The sequence below is a fragment of the Furipterus horrens genome, unplaced genomic scaffold (assembly GCF_987537825.1).
Source record: "Furipterus horrens unplaced genomic scaffold, mFurHor1.1.pri manual_scaffold_5, whole genome shotgun sequence".
NCBI lineage: Eukaryota > Metazoa > Chordata > Mammalia > Chiroptera > Furipteridae > Furipterus > Furipterus horrens.
In genome coordinates, this window is record NW_028327175.1 from 188,344,006 (window position 1) to 188,360,485 (window position 16,480).

Genomic DNA, 16,480 nt, shown 5'->3' on the forward strand with positions numbered 1-16,480 from the left:
AGAGATGTTCGTTTCTCCTGCAATGGGAAAGCGGGCTACTTTCTCTCGGAGAGACAATGACTCCAACATGCTGCGATGTGCCATGGACCTGAACTTTCTGGGTTTTTCAAATAACGCTTAGTACGTGTCTCTTATAGGAAGCAGAAAAGTAGGAAAAACCCCTCATGGGTCCACTGTAGAGAGTTAGCTGCTGTTTGGGATAGCCCCTTTGCCTTCTTTTTCTAAACATACATTAGTCCCCCACCCCCCAAGTTTTAATTGTACCATAATGTTCAATTTTTATGTCACTTAACATTATTTTATAAACATGCATACTGACTGCATAATATTTTATTAAGTATATACAGCTATTCCCCTGTTGTATATTTAGATGGTTGGGTTTTTCTTCTTTTAAAAAAGATAATTGTGTGGTAAACACCTTTTTGCATAAAGCTTTTTCCACATAAGGTTATAGTCTCGTTATTATAATTATTTGGGACAACATGTGGGGATATTTTAAATTGCTCTCTCTCTCAGGTCAAGATCACAGGTGAGGAGAATAACCCATTTATTTTCAACTCTCAGCTTTTTGAGGAAGATGGCCTATATTGAAACTGGAACAATGAGATTTAGTTATGTTTCAGGGACCAAGGTGGTTTTAGAGGTTTTCTTGGGTCAATGTGTTTAAAGTAGAGCGCTATCTGAAATTGTCATGGCATCGTAACTCATGAGTTTGTGTCACGCATAAAGGAATACCATTTTCTATGTGTGTCACACGTTTTGGGGGTTGGCTTCATTTTTAAGGAGAAGGAGTCTACATGGAGAGGAGTTCCATTGGCAGTTTGAGGATGTATCCTTCTGGGCAGGGACTGGACCTCACTTTGTTTTTTAGACAATCCAGCCCCTGTTATTTTTATACTGCAGTTATATGTTAGGGTTGTTGCCTGGAGAGACAATCTTTCTTTATGGGTACATTTTAGTCCCTTTGTGTGTAAGGTAGAAGGGAAGGCATACAAAAGTCACTTATTAGTTATTATTATTATTAGTCTGCAGATGTATTGGAAAGACTGGGTTTTAATAACAAGTGAACTGTGTAGGATAGTGTTCATGTTTGAGGTGTTCATGGTCAGTTCTTATGTTCCATAAAATCCATTCGAGAACCTGTAACTGTCACCAGATCATTATTCTGTGCCTATCTCTTTTTCCTGGGGCTTTGTTTCCAACAGTGAGCTCTTCAGTCCAAGGCTGCTGCTGTCTTTGTTCTTCAGCTTTTGAGTAAGAGCAGGATTTCAATGTCCTGCAGTATCAACAAGTTCTAAATTTATCCTTAGAATTATTCTCAATTCCCAGCCCATTTCCAAATTATGGGCAGACTTGGATTATGTAACCTGTAGCTGGACATTTGTGTCAAGACCCCACTAGTTCTATAATGTCTTCCTAGTCTTTGAGGATCACATAGAAGCTTACTGGATTAATAGTGCTGAAACTTTTTAATCCAAATAATTTTAATTGCATTAGTAACCCTGCATTTTAACAAGCTGGTAGTAGGTGCAGACATTCAGATTGATACTGCTTAAGTCTTTGAGATAAAATACATGGTCTGTTATTTTCAACTTTTTCTTGAGTTTATTCTCTCCTCTTGGAGGTAATTTAACTACCTCAAGTAATTATTTTAAGTATCTTAAAATAATAGAAGTGATAAATTTAGGATTCTCCCACCGGAGGATATGCCCTTTTTTACATGGCTCTGTGTGTGTGTGTGTGTGTGTGTGTGTGTGTGTGTGTGCATGTGCATGCTACCTCTGTGTCATTGCCTGTAGAGGATATAGAAATATCTCACATACTGCCCTCAAGGAATTGCAACCAAGTTGTTTGTGGGGATAAGACAAAGTTGAAATATCTAACAAATGTTTCAAGTCAGGGTATAATTCTATATCACAGTGTATTGCTGAATGATGATAATGTTCTAAGTGCCAACTTTAGGCAAATGATCTGGAAGGAGAAGACCAATGGGGCCTCAGTGTTTGGGGAAGACTTCATGGAGAGGGTGGGACCTTGGAGGGGCCTTGGAGGGGCCTTGAAGGAATGAGTAAGTTTTGGACCAACAGAAGTGAAGTTATTGAAGTTATTGAAGTTATACCCAGAGAAGGTTGGTGGAATAAAAAAGAGAGCCTGGTTGGTTAGCAGAATAAAGTTTTTGTTGAAGAACTGTGATGGGTTAGAGGTTACGTAGGATCATGGGTCTAGGTTTGGGAGGAGCCCAAAGTCAAGGAGAGAGGCTGATCTTTGAAACCTGCACCGTAACCGTCATCATCATCACAGCCTATTATTAGCAGCTAACCTTTATTGTGGGCTTACAACATGGTTGTAAGGGTTTCTTTTCACCCTCCAACAACCTTATGAAACAGTTAGCAATTATTATGTCCTCTCTATAGCAAAGGAACTGAGACATGAAGAAGTTAAGTGACTTCCAGCTGGTATGTGGCAAAGTTGGGCATTCAGATGGACTGAATCAGGTTGTATATTACTAGCTCTTAGTATTAATTGAGAGCTTCTTATGAGATTTACATGATCCCCATTGGGTTCTGGAAGAACCAGACAAATCTGGGCTCATATTCTGGCTCTTCCACTTATTAACTATGACCTTGGAAGTTATTTCTCAGAACCCTGATTTCATCATTTGTGAAAATGGATAATAATAATACTTCAGGGTGTTGGAGGGGGGTTAAATGAAATAATATGCATAAGTCACTTAGTGGAATGCCCAGCAGGCAGGAAAGTGGGGCTTTTATTTCTCGAATATACTCAGGGCTATAAAGGGGTCCCTGAGAAAAAGATGGAATGAGGGTAAGATATAATTCAGGTAGCATTTATTTGGTGTCACTTGCAATAATAATTAGCCAACACAGATAGATATCAGATGCTGGATTCCCCCTTGTGGAGCACTCCAGGAATGGACTACAAACCCCAGATGTGATTCCTCGCTGCTCCAAGAACTGACTGCATTTCTCCTTGTTCTCCAAAGCGCGGAGGGTAAAACCAGGACATTGCCATTGCTATGAACTTCGGCGCAGGGTCGGGTGCCAATTGTGCATTCCAGGGGCTGAAATTGGGATTGCTGAAGTGTTCAGGGTCCTTGCTCTGCTGCTTCCTGCTTCCCACTGGTGCTGACCACAGACAATTTCCCTGCATCTCAGAGAGAAAAATGGATATTGGAAAGGAGCTTATTTAGTTGTGTATAAAGTTAAACAATGCATGGAGTAATTATAACCAAGACAGAGATGTTTAAACAAATGAAAAAATCAATGGAAGAAAAACTGCTCTAAGATGAAATGCTAATTAGAAATATCACTATCAGAATTTATGGCGATAGACCACTTAGTGTGCGTCTCATACTTGAGTTCCTGCACATTTCAAGCTGTTGCCATGGTCATTTTTCTCTGCGTGACATTCTGTAGTTGTAAAGTTTCTAGTCCTTTTCTGATTTTCAACCTGCTTGGTTATGATAGACCTATTTGTTCTTGTCCCTGTATCTGTGGTATAATTTAATTTGGCTTCCTTGTAACCCCAAGTAAGCATTCTCCAATGCTCTTAATCCAATAGTGTTTCTAGGTCCCAATTTTATTTCAGAAGGAATGGGCAGTCGGAGAATGTTTGGGGTAGGATCACTTCATACAATACTTACTAACGAACAAAATAAACTAACAAACAAAATGGAGACTCATAGACATACGGATCAGAGTGACAGCTGTCAGAGGGGAGGGGGTTGGGGGCTGGGTGAAAAGGGTGAAGGGATTAAGCAAAACAACAACAACAACAAAATGGTGCTTACCAGGGGGAAAGGGGAGTGGGGGGAGGTAGGAGAGAATAAAGGGGGAATAAATGGTGATGGTGACTTGGGGCGGCCAACACACAATACAATATACTGATCATTATTATAGAGTTGTACAGCTGAAGCCTACATAATTTTATTAACGAATGTCACCCCAATAGATTCAATAATAAATAAATAAACAACAACAAAGACGTGACGTTTTCATAGTACAGTAGAGGGCACACTGGACTTGGTCTGAAGGTTGCAGGCTCAGCAGCGCCACTGACTCCTGGGATCACTCGATTTTGCTCATCAAGGCCCAGAGCACAGATGAGTTCCTGCTTGGCTGCCACCGTGGGTCACAGATAAGGAGCTTTCATAATGGGTAAGCATGCGGGTCTGGGTTCAACCCCAGAACACTCCACCAAGTAGCTATGGGCCCTTAGGCAGGAAACTTGGCCTTCTTGAGTCTCAGTTTTCTCATCTGCAAAATGGTGCCTCTGTTTCTCATCTATAAATACTCCTCTCTTCTTCCCAGGGCTGGAGCAAGGATGGAAGCTGTGTAAGGCGGTTAGCACAGTACCTGGCACATAGTACATGCCCATTAAGTGTTCAGTGTCACTGTCCTTGTTAACTTATTATGGCTTCTGATATTGTAGTTATTCAGCTGGGCACACCATGTGTAACCAACCCCCTATGGCTTGGTGCCCTACCTGTGGTTTAGAAAGTCAAATGTGATTACAGGTGTCCTCCACATAACACAGCACTTCTGTAACACGGTTTCGTTCTAACACAGTTTGCGAATTGGGGAACCCCCCCCATATAACACGGCACTTCTATAACATGGTTTTGCTTGAACACGGTTAGAGAATTGGGGAAAGCCCTCGTACAACACGATATTTCTATAACACGGTTTCGCTCTAACACGACATGACTGTAGAAGACATCCAAGAATTGCTGGTAGAAGAAACTGATGAAGCAGTTTTGGTGGAAATGACATCTGGAATGTGCCAAGATAACTTAGGGGACTATAGCATTGATGAAACCGAAGAAGTTAAACAATTTACTCTAGAAAGCGTAAAGAAAGGCCTAGACTTAGCCGAACAGTTAGAGTCCTATTTCTTAAATGCAGATCCCTGCCCTGAAAGGAGCACACAGTTTAAGAGAGAACTTCAGAAGTACTAGCACCGTATAATGAAATTTATAACGATCCCTCAGCTAAAAGCAAGCAATCTAAAACAACAGGTTTTTTTGCAAAAAAACAGAGCATAGAAATCAAGATAATGCTGAAGACAGTTCAGAGGATGAGGATATCTTGTCAAAAAGGAAATGCATTTGGTTAATGGAGCTTAGTAGTGATGATGAGAAAACATTACCTAATTCATATTAATATGTAATACGTTGATGAAAATTGCTTTAATAAAGATATTTCTCTTAATTATAAAAATATAATAGTATGTTTTTTTTAATTTTTGGAACCTAACCCCCCTTTTTGTACTAGTTCTTTGTTTCCTATAACACGGATTCGCATAACACGGCATTTTTAGGAACCTAACAACCACGTTATATGGGGGTTACCTGTACTTAAAAGGGTGTTGTGACTCTGAGGGTGTGGTGGTGCTACTGAGGAGGTGAAAGCAGAGGCTGGAGATCTGTCTGTCTTGGCTGGTACATAGGTCTGTCTTCCTACAGCTCTGACAGACTGAGGTGCGTGCACGACACTTCCCATCCAGGCAGACAGGAGCAGCCCGCAGATGGCCGCAGAGTCAGTCATTTGCTGTCATTCACAGCTCATGCCATCTCGTGCCAGAGGCAGCTGAAGGGCGCCTCCATCTCCATTTCATCTCTATACCCGTCCTGCCCCCTTTTAGCCTCCTCAGCCGAAGTTTGCCAAAAGTAGGACAGCACTGTTCTCAATGTCTTTAAAAACAATTAAAATCCAGAAATTGTGAGTGGTGGCTTTAGAGGCGGGCACCTGTTGTCATTCAGGCTTTGCCGAGGGAGAGCATTTAGTTTGGCAAAACCACTGGAATGTTCTCAGTGGGGGCAGAAGCCTGGGAGTAGGTGGTGGGTTTGCTCACTGGGTGTTGCCGCCTTCCCAGCAGATGGGGCTGAAAGAATTTCTAGAGGGAGGAGGGACGGCTCAGCCTGGGGAAGGCCCAGGGGCTGTTTCCTGTCCAGATGGCCCATTCATAAAATGCCTCCTCCTCCTCTTCCACATGGCACTGGCCTCGGCCTGGTGCCCGCCCCCCCCGCCCCCAGGGGTACATTTCTCACAGAGGGAGGAGGTGAGCAATGTCAGCTAAAAAGGTGGTAGGAGCCTCCTTGTCCTTCTTGGAGCTCCGTCCGTTTTACTGCTCACCTGGCTCCTGTGATGGATGGCCTCGGCCTCGCTGGGTCGCGTGTTCAGCTGTGAGCCAGGACCTGCCAAGGCGGTTTGGCCAGCTCTGGGACTCACGGACAGGGTGAACTAGCCCGGGCTCTGGTTCACAGCAACAGCTCACCTGGGGACCGGCAGCAGTGGGTGCTTGGGGGAGGCTGACCCACCTTCTGTGGCTCAGCTTAGTGGGATCTTCCTCTTCTCCCCAGCTTGGTCCACTTAGGCTAAGGTGCTCAGGAAGGCTGGGGGGAGGGGAGACCGGTGCTTCTTGAGGGTCAGTCTGCTCAGCAGCTCCTTGCAGGGGAGCACTGCCCTCACTCTTCAACTCCCTGCTCCTTCTGTGTGCTCCTCATGCCTGGTCCAGTCCCCTTGCTCCTCTTCTTTCTACTTCTTTCTCGCAGCCTCTTTCTCTGGTCCTCTTTCTCTCTGTTCTGGCATAATCGTAGGTGTGATTTGCTAAAATTCATGGAAACTCTTGACTCTGTGTGGTATGCTTCTGTCTAGGACAGTTGCTGATGGGAGGGAGGCAAGGGTAGCTGCTCTCACGGTCAGCTCTGTGACCGTGCAGGGACAGCCGCGAGTTAATGAAGAAGGGGCACCTCTGCAGAAGGCATGTCTCTGCTTTATCAGGGCTGCTCTAGGAACCGATGACAGAGCTGGTCCTGCCTCCTAGGAACGCACTATCTCCCTCTGCTGTCAGACCTGTCTCCTGTGCTGTGGGTTCGGCACCAAAGCTCCCCACACGTACTTCCAAGAAAGTCCTCCCTCCACCTATCTCCCAGGAGCTGATTTAGGTTTTGAGAGACCACAGGGGAGAGATTTAGATGTCCAAGTTCATCCTTCTATGTAGTACTGTAAGTACAGGGATCTTCAAGCTGTAATACAGTTGTTGTGTTTTTTTAATCCTCACCTGAGGACATTTTTTCATTGCTTTTTTAGAGAGAGGAAAAGGGAGAGGGGAAGGGAGAGAGACAAATATCGATGAGAGAGAGAAGCATCAATTGGTTGCTTCCAGTATGCACCGGACTGGGGATCGAACCTGCAACCCAGGTATGTGCCCTGACCAGGAATCGAACCCGGCAACCTTTCGGTTACAGGACGACACTCCAACCAACTGAGCCACGCCTACCAGGGCTATAATATAGTTTTAACGGCAGTGTTGGTTAAAGCAAGGAATCCTGTCTGCTAATCCTGCCTGCCAATCCTGTCTGCCTTAAGGTCCCTGGCATGGAGTGTCAGCGACGTTGGAATTCTTTTCACAGTTGCCTGTAAGCCCCATAAAGACAAACTTTGAAAGGTGATGCTGCCCTAGATGTGCCTGCTGCCACTCCTTCTGCCTCAGACCGCACTGGGGAGTTCCATCATAGTTCTTTTTTACTTTTTATTTTGAAATAATTTTAGAATTACAGAAAAATTGCAGAAATAGCACAGAGAGCTCCTGTGTATGTACTTCTCACTCAGCCTCCCCTAGTGTTAACATCTGGCATAACCTCAATATGTGTATCAAAACCAAGAAAGAAGTATTGGTATAAGCTAGTACCCAAATACAGACTTAAAAAAATTTAGCAGTTGTCCATAAATGCTTTTTGTCTATTCCAGGATGCAATCCAGGATCCCACATGGCATTTAGTTGTCATGTTTCCACGGTCTTCTCCAGTGTATGGCAGTTTTTCAGTCTTTACTTATCTTTCATGACCTTGACGCTTCTGAAGAGTACTGGCCAATTATTTTTTAAAACAGGGATCACTCCACTTTTTTTCTGTCAAGGGCCAGATAATAAATATTTTCGGCTTTGCAGGCCATTTGGTCTCTGTTGCAGTCACTCAGCTTTATGCTGAAGCATGAAAGTAGCCTTGGCCAATATGTGAATGATGGGCGTGGCTGTGTTCCAGTGTAACTTCATTTAGGAAAGTAGGCAGAGGTCCAGTTTTGGCCCTTGAGCTGTAGTTTTCCAGCCCCTGTTGTAAAAAGACCCCAGGTTTAGTGCGTTTGATGTGTTCTCCTACCCAGATTGAGTTATACATTTTAAAATAAGAATCCCACAGAAAGGACCTGTTCGTGTCAGTGCGTTACTTAATCACTTGGTTGAGTGGTATTAACTGTAATGTTAAAGGTTGGTGTTCTCCCCCTGTGTAAGTAAGCACATCTTTTAAGATTATGCAAATATCTTTTTTCTCCTGAAACTTCCACCTGCTAATTTTAACACCCATTGGTGGAGCCTGCCTGCCACAGTTCTGATGCTGAATTTCTATTTCACTGATTTCTTCTACATTTATTAATTGGAATTCTCTTGTAAGGAAGAGCTATTCTTTCTTCCCCCAAAATGTATTTATATTAATAAATACTCATAGGTATTTCTTCCAGTTTTTGGATTAGGGTGTCCACCACTGTAGAAGTGGCTGCCAAGTATCACCTCTTTTGGACTTCTTTGGTCTCATGTAATACTTGACCACCTTCTTGATTTCATCGTTGGCTTTAGACTACTTTGTGGGCATCCGGTGGCCTCAGACCTGATAGGTCTGCACTTCATTAACTTATTAATGGCAGAGGCAGTGCTATTTTTCAGCCTAAGAACCGGCCAAGTTTAAATGTGCAGTCTACCACACAGGTGGTTGAGTTGCGGTGGGAGGTCAGCCTTCGGGCAATAGGAGACGGTTGGATGCTGGGTAATTGGTTTTCATTAATCATGTTTGGTGGAGGAGGAGTTTGTAACATTTTCTGGTATATGCTAGGTCAGGTCTGAATTGTGAGTGTGGTCCAAATTGCTACTTTGCTACTTCTTCTTTCCTCCCTCTTGCTCTTTAAGAGTTTTTTTTTTCTTTTAATTCTATTTGTTGGGAAGCATTATGGGCAAACACCTGGCTTAGGAGCAGCATTTAAAGTAAATAGAATTTCATTGCTTTTGTATGCACATTTCCAGATTAAACTAAAATGTCACTAAATGGCTGAATTAGAAAGCCAAACAGGCTTCCGAAATAAAAGCCATCTGATCTGCTTTTGAACACAAAATGAATATATTGAGTCAGCTTTAAAAAACAAGAAACTTCCATTCCTCCCCATAAGTAAAATGATTCCTTTAGTAACCACATGAAATATTAGAGGAACAGCCAATGGGTGTGACTCTTACATTTCCGTTAGCCCTTTAAATGGTTTCAGAAAATGTTCTTTCCATAGGGTGTTTTGATGATGCTGGAGGAGAAAAATCAAGGCATGTTCTGTGAGTAAGAACAGGGCTGTATCCCTCGCTTTGAAAGATTTTTATTTTTTTAATGAATTCATTTTTGAGGAAAGGGTGAGTAAATTTACTCAGTTTTAAAAGAAAGCCGTAGAAAGAATTCTCCCAGAGTATCAGTTAAGCAAAAAAAATAGAAAGAGTAGAATTCTCATTTGCCCAAGATGTTGTAAAAGTCTGAAAAAAAAGGGGAGTTCTGATCTTGTTCTGGTTACAGAAGTCACTGACAGAGCCTCCTAAATGGCAGCTTAATTTCTACCTGCTTGAGGGTACAGATGTGTATGCTACAGAGTCCTGTGACAGTTCAGGCAGGTTCCCACGAGTAACTGAGAAATTGCATCCAAAACTCTGCCATTCTTTTTCTACATAACTTGTTCATCTCTCCTGAGGTTAGAATTGGATAAAAAGCCGAGCTACTAATACTTAAAAAAAAAAAATCTATAAAAAGGTACCATAGACTTTCACCATGTGTTGATTTCACTTATCTGTGAGGCAGCCTAATAAAGTCACATGTTGAGGCGCTGGTTGGGTAGCTTGCTTGGTTAGAGCATTGTTCAGATACACCACAGTTATGGGTTCAGTCCCTGGTCAGGGCACATACAGGAAGCAACCAATGAATGCATAAATAAGTGGAACAACAAATCGATGTTTCTCTCCCCCTCTCTCCCTTCACTCTCTCTCCCTTCCTCTCTCTCTAAAGTCTATAAATTAAAAAAAAAATTCACATGCTTGAGCCAGCCATAGGTCCCTTGAAGCTGTAGGTCTCTTGAAGCTTAGGGCCACCAAAACCATGACTCCGCCCAAATAATGTGAAGGACCCAGGTAAAGAGAACGGTTAGTATCGTATCTGGATGATTGTGGCAGACCCTGACATCTTGAGACGTGAATTTGTTCCCAAAGATCTAGTTTTAACACAGGTTCCTGGATCTGCCTTTCAGAGAGAGCCACATGCTGGAAATGAGGCCGTTGGACTAGCTGTTGGCTTGGGGAAAAAACATTGTGTGGGCCCTTCCTGTCCTTTCCAGGGTTTGTGATCACTGTGGAAGCTCAGCACTTTTTCATGTAACCTTACAGAGTCATTGTCATCATGTCCTTGGCGAGCATTTCATTCCATCAAGTGCTCAGCGCATTCCGCATTTCATGCAACCACTCAAGACCTCTGAGATAAGAGTGGAAAAGAGCTCTGTGCCCTTCGGAGAGGTGGGTGATCTATTTTCGACTTGGAGACTGGTGACAATTTGTCTTCTGTCAGGTCAAACACGCAGGGACTTTCTTGTTTTCTGTTCTTCTGCTGACAGCTGTGTCCGTGTTCAGAATGGTCATAGGGTAGCTGGAAGATAGCTCTGGCATTTACCTAGATAGGAGGGGTGATGGAATGTTTTTTTTTTTTTCTTCGCTATTTTGGGTAGCAAGTCCCTAGTAGTCCATAGCGAGAGGTGAAGAAGTGAGAGATCTCTGGGAGTGTGAGCAGGAAAAAATGCCCAACTTCTGGTTTGGAAGGCACAGAGGGAGAGATTTTTACCACTGGTGCGTTTTAGTTCCCAAAAAGGGAATGGCTGGAGGGAAGATGGAAAATAAAGGCTGGATGTGAGGTAGCCATGGGTGGAGGAAGGGCATGGAGGTGGAGTGGAGAAGGGGAGGGTGGAGTTTTAAAAATCTGTTTGTTTGTTTGTTTATGCTGTATAAAACAAATTAAAACCCATGCACTGAAAATTGCATTTCTATCATACTTTTGCATAATGTAAGTCTTTGTTTTAAAAACACAATAGTGCAGGCTGACCTGATGGGAGAACTTTCATGAGACCTCGGTTTTTAAAAAAAAATTTTATTTACTTATTTTAGTGAGAGGGGAAGGGAGGGAGAAAGAGAGGGAGAGAAAATCTATCGGTCGCCTGTTACACATCCCCAACAGGGGATTTGACCCACCGCCCAGGCATGTACCCTGACTGGGAATTGAACTGGCAACCCTTTCAATTTGCAGGATGACACCCAACCCACTGAGCCACACCAGTCAGGGCAAGGGACCCTGTTAATCCTCAGCAGTACTTGACATAAATGTGTATGTAGCTTGGTTTAAATGTCAGTTCCTAGCGTCTTGCTTCCATATTTATTAGCCATTGAACTTTGACAAGTTGCTTATTGTCCTCACCTGCAAAATGAAGGCAGGGTTACCTGTGTGCCTCACAGGGCTGTTCCGAGTGTCCAAGATGCAGTTCTGTGCAATGTTGTCAGGGTTGCTTAGATGTTTTGTAAAACCTGTAATGGGAACTAGAGATGTCACTTCCTTCTGTTTATTTCTAGTGGCCGGTGATTCTTCCCCTCATCCCTCCTTTATTCAAGGTCATGGCTCCCTCTGAGATTCTGATGAAACTAAGGGCCTCCTTTACACACACACACACATGCACAATTTAGGGGTTCACAGTCTCAAACCCAGTTGAGAACTTCTGATTTCTTTTGTGGACATTACAATTTGATCTGGCATTTGGAACTTTCTGCTTGTATGCTTCCTTCTCCATCATTTATGTTTCCAGTGGAGGAAACCATTAAATTGTGTTCTTAGTATAAACTCAGTGCTTTTCTAGTGCTTTCTGCCCCACTTCAGCTATAAACAGCAAGATTATAAACTGACAAAAGCAAGATTGTAAATTCAATAAAAGGAAAAGCTGCATCATATATCTGAACAACTGGGGAAGTGGTAAGATATTAAAAGTGGAGAAATCAAAAGCACCCAAATCATATTTCCCTTCCCATTCTTAAAATGTCACAGCTAACCAGAAAGTTAACATTTTTTTTTTTTTAGCAGTGAACCCAATCAATATGATTTAAATCATTCATGATATATTCATAGCTGAATGATTAAGCTGGATGACATGACAGGATTCTCAGATTGTATTTATGGTCATTGATGGTTTTATGCATTATTAGAGAGAAGCATAGTTACACCAAATTAAATGGAGACATCTGATCCAGACATCAGTTCAGTAATTTCATGGGAAAAATAAATCTATATTAGCAAAAAATGTTGTGGTATTAACTCCAATGTGATGGTATTACAAGTTTCCCCAGTTAATTAGTAACACATTGTAGAACAAATGTTTGAAACAGAAATCTCATGTTTTAGCATAACAAAAAGAACTCTGCATCAGAAGTCAGTAGGAGTCTCAGCTCTCCCACCACAGTGCTGTGTGACCTTGGGCAAATCACTCCACCACTCTGGATCTGGAACACAGGAAATGGGACTGTGTATCTTAAATGACAGAAGATTTCTTGCAGTGTCAACGTGTTGTGACTTTAAATTTTAATTTAATTCTGTTATTGCTACTTTTGAAAAAAAAGTCCTGTCTACATTTATAATAAAGAATAATGGCCAAATTGCATGTATATAGCTCATCGTATTTTCACCCTTCTAACCAGCCCTGGATTCAGAAATGAAATGTTATCAATATTTTAGAAGCCCCTCCTTGTTGTCTCTGGATCGAGTGCTATTCCTAAATGTATCACTCTGTGTGTGTGTGTGTGTGTGTGTGTGTGTGAGAGAGAGAGAGAGAGAGAGAGAGAGAGAGAGAAATTGAGATGATAATAATTTTTAAAAACTTGGAAGTCTAACATTAAAAATAACAAATTTTATTCATTTGTAATCCTGTTAATCCAGCCCACAATCCCCTATCCACAGTTTTTGAAATCTGAATAATTCTGAAAACAGAAAGATTTTAGCAAAATTATTTGGTTACAAAGTCTTACCTATAAGGGTAAGGCTATTTGTAGTCTTAATTTATCCTACATGGTATGACTGTTCATATTCTCGTTAAAGAAATGTTCACATGTTTGATGATCAAGTGCTGCCTCTGGACCCCGACTGGAGTTTAATGCATAGCACGTGTCATGTTTCTTCTTTGAAATCAAAGAGACTCTAAATTCCAAAACAAATCTGGCCCCAAGGATTTGGGCTGAGGGATTGTGGATTCAAACCACAGAAAATTGTTTAGATGGGATACCCCAACTTTTTTATTGCTTAGATTTACATGATCTTTATCTGAAAAGATAAGCAGGTATTGTTCTAGTTAACTACCTGGTGCATTACTACATGCTTCTCTTCCAACCATTCATTTTTTCAAAAAATAAACTTTAATTTTTGACTAGTTTCAGACTTAATACAAAGTTTCAAAGAGTTTACAGAGAGTTACCCAGCTTTGCATAACCAAGGTTCATTTGTCAAAACTGAGAAATTGTCATCGGGTGCAATACTATCAACTAAATTATAGATATTATTCAGATTTCCTCAGTTTTTTGACTGATGCCCTTTTTCTGTTCCAGGATCCCATCCAGGATCCTACATGGCATTTAGTCATCCTGTCTCTTTGGTCTCCTCCAGTCTGTGACAATGTCTCAGTCTTTCCTTATTTTTCAGGTTGTGACAACATGGATGGACCTTTAAAGACATTATGCTAAGTGAAATGAGTCAGACCGAGAAAGACAAATACTGTATCTTCTCACTTAGATGTGAAGCAGGGGGAATGGGAGGAAGGTGATCAAAAGGTACAAACTTCCAGTAATTAGACCAACAAGTGCAAGGGGTGCCATGTCTATGGTTAACTCTGCTGTATGATACGTAGGAAAGTTGTTAAGAGAGTAGATCCTAAGAGTTCTCATCACTAAGTGAAACTATTTTTGTCTTTTCTTTGTATTGTATATATATGAAATGACGAACGTTAAGTAAACCTATTGTGGTAATCATGTCACAATATATGAGGTCTTTCCAGAAGGTATCCAGCCATGTACTATGAAAAATAGAGACATTTATTGAAGAAGATACAAGATAAAAGAAACCTTGAACATAGGGCAATGACACCTCAGTCCCTTTCAAAGTAGGCACCCTGGGACCTCGCACAGTTCTCCCAGTCGCCATCAGCTGTCCTGTCGTATTTTCCTGAATCTCTTTGATGGTCTGAAATCTCTTCTCTTTCAAAGGGGATTTTAGTTTGGAGAAAAGTTGAAGTTGCAGGGTGCCAAATCTGGGCTGTGGGGGGCTGAGTCACCTGGGTCATTTACTGTTTCTCCAACAAGCTCTGCACGGGACATGATTCATGAGCGGGTGCACTGTTATGATGAAGCCAGTCACCAATTGTTCATAGCTGCAGCCTTCTGAATAATTTGAATAGATTCTATGGAGGAATGTTCAAGCTTAACACAAAATTTGATGCAGATTCATTGCTTTACTTGCTCAGTCATTTTGAATACAATGTCCACACAGTACACATGCTCACTCAATGGCATCTACTACCCCAACTGACTAGTACAGTGAAGTCATTACTGTTCATGCATGTGCATTCCAGTCCACTCTCCTTGGCTGCCAGATTACATTAATGCCATGCAAACTGTTCTCGTTATATTAACAAAGTCTGGACTTTTCCTGGACAGACCTCGTATATAAATCAAACCATCATGCTATGTACCTTAAACTTATACATTGATATATGTCAATTTTTTTCTCAATAAAAGTGGAAATAAAAAGAATACTGGCCAGGTATTTTGTAGAATATCTCTTAGACATTTATTTGCTTGCTTAAATTTTTGTCCGTAAGGTTTTTAAAATTAAACTTTTAATTTTGAAATCATTATTGGTTAACATGCAGTTGTATAAAATAATAGAGATACTGTGTATCCTTTACCCAATTTTCCCCAAGAGTAACATCTTGAAATCTATAGTTCATTATCACAACCAGGATATCACCATTGATACAGCAAGATGCAGAACATTCCCATCTCCACAAGGGTCTGTCATCCAGCCCGACCCTCTTGGTTCAGCACATGTTGATTGAAGTCTGCTCAAGCCCTGGGGAGACAGAGATGAACATGGAGCCCTCATGGAGCTTAGCTTCTGGGAGACAGACATGAACAGAAAGGCACATGCACAGATAATAGAATGTCAGCTAGTAAGTGCTACTGAGGACTCAGGGAGAAGGAAATCCAGAATTCTAGCTCCTCTTGAAAATCAAGAACCTGGTCATGTTAGGCCAGACTTCCCTCTCATCGTAGTGTTTTTTCCCCTCTGTATTCTGTTATTGCAGTGTATTACATTGATTGACTTGTATGGGGAATCATTCTTGCATTCTAGGAATAAATGCCACTTGGTCACGGTGTATAATTATTTAAATATACTACTGAATTCAGTGTGCCAGTACTTCTTGATGATTTTGTATCAGTATTCATAGGGTATATTGACCTGTAGTTTTCTTGTTGCGTTTTTGGTGTCAGAGTTATGCTGGCCTCATGGAATGAGTTAGGGAGGGTTCCCTCCTCATTAACTTTTTTGGGAGAGTTTGAGAATGATGGGTGTTAATTCCTTAAGTCTTTGGTAGAATTCACCAATGAAGTCATCTGAATTTTCTTTGTTGGGAGATTTTTTATTAGTGGTTCAATCTCCTTATTTGTTGTAGGTTTTCTCAGCTTTTCTGTTTCTTCATGGATCAGTTTTGGCAAAATGTGTGTCAGAGGCATTTGACCATGTCAACCATGGCCATCTTAAAACTCATCTGTTGGCAAAATACTTCTGTCTGTTTAACTTTATTACTTTCTTGTCTAAGAGTGAAACTCATTTTAAATGGCATGGTATTTCTTTACAAGTAAAGTATCAAACAGGGTTTTATTTGTATATATTATGTTGATATGTATTCTATTTTGTCAAACATTTAGTAAAATATTTTACTGTGTGTCTTCTGACCCATTAAAAGTGGGAAAGTATATATAAGATTATCAGGCTGTGGTTGCCAAATGGGAGGGGGATTGGGGGGACAGGTGAGAAAAAGGAAGGGATTAAGAGTACAAATTGCTACTTATAAAAACAGTCACGGGGATATAGAGTATAGCATAGGAAATATAGGCAATAACATTATAATAACCATGTATGTGTCAGGTGGGTACTAGACTTTTCAGGGTGATCCCTTCCTAAATTATATAAATGTCTAGTCACTGTGTTGTACACCTGAAACTAATATATTGTATGTCAACTGGAATTAAAATATTAGAAGATCGTGAGGCTATATAGAAAAAGTTTTTAACATACTAGTTACTTATA

At 41.3% G+C, this 16,480-nt stretch overlaps 1 protein-coding gene across 1 annotated transcript in view; it reads left to right on the top strand.

Moving 5' to 3' along the window:
* The window catches only part of RBM20 (RNA binding motif protein 20), a 180,255-nt gene that overhangs the window by 27,094 nt on the left and 136,681 nt on the right, over positions 1 to 16,480 (top strand). The window lies entirely within an intron of this gene.